This window comes from Mesoplodon densirostris, chromosome 6 (assembly GCF_025265405.1).
Source record: "Mesoplodon densirostris isolate mMesDen1 chromosome 6, mMesDen1 primary haplotype, whole genome shotgun sequence".
In the NCBI taxonomy this organism is placed as follows: domain Eukaryota; kingdom Metazoa; phylum Chordata; class Mammalia; order Artiodactyla; family Ziphiidae; genus Mesoplodon; species Mesoplodon densirostris.
This window is the reverse complement of record NC_082666.1, coordinates 19,665,500-19,670,956: the sequence shown is the minus strand read 5'-3', so window position 1 is coordinate 19,670,956 and position 5,457 is coordinate 19,665,500.

Below are 5,457 nucleotides of genomic sequence, written 5' to 3'. Positions count from 1 at the left end.
CTGTGTCTATTTGTGTGAGTTTTTACTTACCTTATTCAAATCTATATCCTTACTGATTTTGGCTGGTTGGTTCTATCAGTGACCAAGGGAGGAAACTCTCCAGCTAGGATTGTAGATTTTCTGTTTCTCCTTTTACTTTTGACAAAGTTTTTTTTTTTTAATTACCTAGTTAAAAAAATTGAGATGTAATTAACATACCATAAAGTCCACCATTTTAAAGTATAAAATTCAGTGGTTTTTAGTGTATTCACAAGATTGCACAAACATCACCACTATTTAATTCTAGAACATTTTCATCACATCTTCCCCCCACAAAATCCCCCTACCCATTTGTAGTCACCCCGTTACTCCCTCTCCCCAGACCCTGACAATCACTGGTCTACTTTATCTCTCTGGATTTTCCCATTCTGGACATTTCATAAATGGAATCATGCAGTTTGTGGCCTTTTATGTCTGGCTTTTTCACATAACATAATGTTTTCAGGAATCATCCATATTGTAGCATGTATCAATACTTTATCACTTTTTAATGGTTGGATAATATTCCATTGCACGGATAGAGCAGATTTTGTCTATCCATTCATCCAGCTGGGTTATTCATTAAATCTACTTTTTGGCTATTATGAATAATGCTGCTATGAACAACTGTGTACAAGTTTTTGTCTGAACGTATATTTTAATTCACTTCTGACAAGTTTTGCTCTGTTATTCCTTGCATACAAATTTAGAATGATTAGAACTGCCTGATGGTTTGACCCTTTTATCTATATGAAATATCCCTCTTTAGTTGATTTTTGCCTTAAAATCTACTTTGTCTGATACATTAGCTTTCTTTTGATGGGTGATTACATAGTATATCTGTTCATCCTTTTACCTTCAACTTATCTGCATCCTTATATTTAGGGTGCTCCTCTTGTGAACGTGTGGGATTAAAAAAATTCAGTCCGTTTTTTAACTGGAGTATTTACTATGGTATGTCCAGTGTGTTTCCTGATATATTAGATAGTTTTGGGCTTAAATGTTCCATCTTACTGTTTACTTTCTATTGGTCCTCCCCTTCTGTGTTCTTTTTTCGGTACTATTTTTGCCTTCTTTTGCATTAAGTTTTTGTCATTTGTGTAATTTCTCTTCTAGTAGCTTGTGAGGTATGTATTCTTTTCTCTTAGTGGTTACCCTAGATTACAACGTGCATCCTGCACTTATTCAATTCTATTATAAGAGGATGCTTCTGTCACTTTCTGGACAATCCAAAGGCCTTAGAACTCTTTCACCTTTCTGTCTGTGGTGGTCTTGTTATCATGGATTTCAATTCTTACTATATTTTAAACCACAACAGACATTATTATTAATGCTTTGTATAGTCAGTGTTCATTTAGGTTTCTCCACATGTTTACTTTTTATTATTCTTCACTTATTACTTTTTTATTACTCTTTATCCCTTCCTGCATTTCCACACATTTGTCTAGAATCATTCACCTACTCCTGAAACTACCTTTGGAATTTTTCTTTAGAATAGTATTTATATTTAGAAGTACCTTTAGTATCTTCCTTCCAGTACAGATCTTCTAGTGACAGATTGAGTTTTTGTTTGCTGAGAGGTCTCTATTTTGTTTTCATTTTTGAAAGAAGTTTTTGGTAAGTCAAGAATTCTAGAGTACTACAGGTGTTTTGGGTTCTTTTCAACCTTTGGAAGATGTCATTGGCTTTCATTATTTGTGAAGTCAATTATCAGTCTTGTTGCTGTTCTTAAAATTTTCTCTTTGCTTTGGGTTTCAGTAATTGTATTTTGATGTGCCTAGGTCTAACTTTTTTTATATTTATCCTGTTTGGGATTCGTAGCACATCTTGAATCTGTGATACAGTATTTTTCATCATAGCTTCTGCCCTCTTTTTTCTCATCTCCTTCTGGGACTCTAAGGATATGTGTGTTAAGACCTTGTCACTGTATCTCTAAGACTCTCTGTGTTTTCTGTTCTTTTGGTTCTTCATGATTCAGTCTGAATATTTTTTACTGACTTATCTGCCACTTCATTGCTCTTACCCCCAGTTATGTTTACTCAGTTGTTAATCCTTTGAATTGAGTTCTTAATGTAAGCTATTGTAATATTCAGTCCTATAATTTTTAATTGATTTTTTAAAATAGTGTACAGTTCTCAGATGAAATTATCCATCTTGTCATCTGTTTTCTTCAATATTTTAAAGTCCACATCTGCTAACTGCAATATCTGGCTCTTCTGTAAATATGTTCCTTTTGCTTTTTTGGTCAGTTGGTCCTATCTTCGGGTATTCCTGGTAATTTTTTATTGAATGCTAGACACTTTTAAAAAATGAAACATTGAAGAGATGTACAAGACTCTGGTGGATATTCCTTCAGAAAGGATTTACTTTTGCTTCTGAGAAAAGTAAAGTTGGGTTAGTTTGACTCTGGGTTTTAGTCCTAGTAAGACTTTGTATATTTCTGGTTAGCACTGATTTGCAGGTTCTAGCTCTTCAGAGATTTTAACTGGAAATGTATTTTTAAAAACTTTTAACAGCCAATCGTCTTCCTCCAGGGTGAGCCCTCAGCCTCTAAGCTGTGAGTCTACTGAAAGCTCTGCCCAGTTTTTCAGCCTTTTAGACTCTTTTTAGGAGTTGGCAGGTGCCTTGAGGAGGTCAGAAGACTTTGATGTCCACTTCATCTCTCTGCATTTTCTTTCTCTTGAGGATCTTGGCCCCTCAAGTCCTCACTGCATTGGTAGCTCTTTGACATATTCGAACAGATTTAAGAAAAAGAAACTACAGCCTTGGGGCTTCCCTGGTGGCGCAGTGGTTGAGAGTCTGCCTGCCGTTGCAGGGGACAGGGGCTCGTGCCCCGGTCCAGGAGGATCCCACATGCCATGGAGTGGCTAGGCCCATAAGCCATGGCCGCCAAGCCTGTGCGTCCGGAGCCTGTGCTCCATAACGGGAGAGGCCACAACAGTGAGAGGCCCGCGTACCGCAAAAAAAAAAAAAAAAGAAACTACAGCCTTTTAAACTGCTCTCAGTAGGAGGATTGGTCTGATACCAGCTAGTTTGCCATAGTCAGAGGTAAGGTCCAGCTGTGGCTTCCAATATTATTTTTATTGTTACTATTTGAAAATCCTCTAAAGAAAGATATCACCCTGAGGCCAAGAGCCCTTTGACAAGTTCATAGGATGTGAGCCTCCCCCCATCTTTCTGTGAAGTGGCTTCTAAATGCAGGAGGTGACATTTAAGGAGCGTCTTTTATGTGCAAAGCACCTGCTGAATCAGTTCCAAGACATAAGGAACATAGAGTTTTCTGGAGGTTCCCTTGTTTCCTTTCAGCCATTGTTCTTTTAACTTTACCTGCCACATATTTCTAACCTCCTTCTGGATGTGGCCACCTGGATGTCCCATAGACTCATTTAGCTTGACATAGCGCAAGATGAAACGATCTCCTGTGTGTGGTGAACTTGGCCTCACTACCACCCCTTCGCAGTTCTCTGCATTGCAAAAGAAGTCAAGAACTTCATTTTGCAGAATCTTCTTCCCTGTATGGTTCTGAGTTCGAATTGGCCAGCTTTACCTGAGATATATTTTGTAACTTGGGGCTCTCGTCTCCATCTTGGGGATGCTGACCTAGTTCATACCTGTATCACTGTCTGTCCTGATTGCCTAGGCAGCCTCTTTTTGGATGTCTGTATCAGTTAGGGGCCAATCAGAAGACAGAAAACACACAGTAATTTGAATATAAGAAGTTTAATATAAAGAATTATTGGGCCTCCCTGGTGGCGCAGTGGTTGAGAGTCCGCCTGCCGATGCAGGGGATACGGGTTCGTGCCCCGGTCTGGGAGGATCCCATATGCCGCGGAGCGGCTGGGCCCGTGAGCCATGGCCGCTGGGCCTGCGCATCCGGAGCCTGTGCTCCGCAACGGGAGAGGCCACAACAGTGAGAGGCCCGCATACCGCAAAAAAAAAAAAAAAAAGAATTATTAACTTTAACGGGGTTGAAATAATGGATTGGTGAATAAGAAGTAAGATCCTGTAAAGAATATAGAAATAACAGGTCTAAGGCATAGCCACCACCACAGGGCTGAGATAGAGCCCCCAAGGAAGAGCCCCCCTCGCCCATCTCCAGCTGAGATATGGACTTTGGGAAGGACATGGCTGTGGCCCGTTGGACACAGAGAAGTCTCTGAGATGCCATGTTGACAGAATGTTCTAGAAATCTGCCCTCAAAGGTGCTAGGGAAAGCTATCACAGAGAGATGGATGCACTACCCCATTTGTTGGGGGTAAGTCACTGGGAGAAGCTGCTGGCTGCTAAGTGCTGCCCCCCACCATATACAGCAGGATCTGGGTGCTGGAGAATCCACGTGAACTGCCAGAGCCAGATACCCAAGGAGCTGCATGTGCTGCTCCCTGCTAAGTGAGCTCCCCAGAACAGAAGGAAAGCCTTTCCTCTTCCAGTATCTCCAGCACCCGCTACTGACGAAGCCTAACATTGCACTAGCTGCCAAGGGAAAAAGATTTAAAGGGCCCAACTCCAGTTTTGAAGAACAGGCAATGAACTGTCAATTTGGAGCCAAAAGCAATCACCGAATGTCATTCTACCGTCATTGTGAAGGGCAGTGTAACTGGTTGGTTAAGAGTATCAGTTCTGGAATCAGGTGTCCTGGGTTCAAGTCTCAGCTCTGCCATTTACTATTAGTGTAATCTTCAGAGACTTATTTAAGTTCTCTGTGTCTCAGTTTCCTAATTTGTAAAACCAGAGTAGTAACAGTACTATCCTTGTTGGGATATTATGCTAAGTGAGTTGATATTTATAAAGCATTGAGAAGAGAAATATACCAGATTTATACACTGCTGTTGTCGTTATTGCTCACACTTCTTCAAATTGCACAGCCTTCAACTTGCAGCCAGGATGGGCTTTCCATTGTAGGTATGAATCTTAATCTATACTATTGTGGTATAAGACATCATCTTCCTTTATTCTCCTCTTCAGTGCTGGGGACAGACCCAGGGAGTGCTAATGTGTTGTCTTAACAACTCACTATGTTCATATTGCAAAACCCAGAAATATGGCTATGTCACTTTGTTGCCTAAACATTACCTTCCCTGGCTCCCCATTACCTTCTGGATAGAGTCCAACTTTCTTTTTCTGGATACGAGGCTCTTAAAGCTCTGTCCCCCTCACCTCTCCCAACACCCTGGCTTAGGTTTTCGCTTTCGTCTTTCCAAGCATCGAAGTTCACTACTTTATACTCCTGCCAGCTTGTGTCTCTGTTTTCCAAATTTGCTTATTCTGTTCCCTCCTTCTGGAATACCATTCCCCTCTCCTCTTTGCTTGGCTAATTCCCTTTCAACTTTCAAAAAACTCAAGCACCATCTCTTCCAGGAAGCCTTCCCCAAATCCCCAAGTTGGTTGCAAAATTCCCCATTGTTATTGTTTCCCAACTGTTGTCTCTAAGGTGAAGTG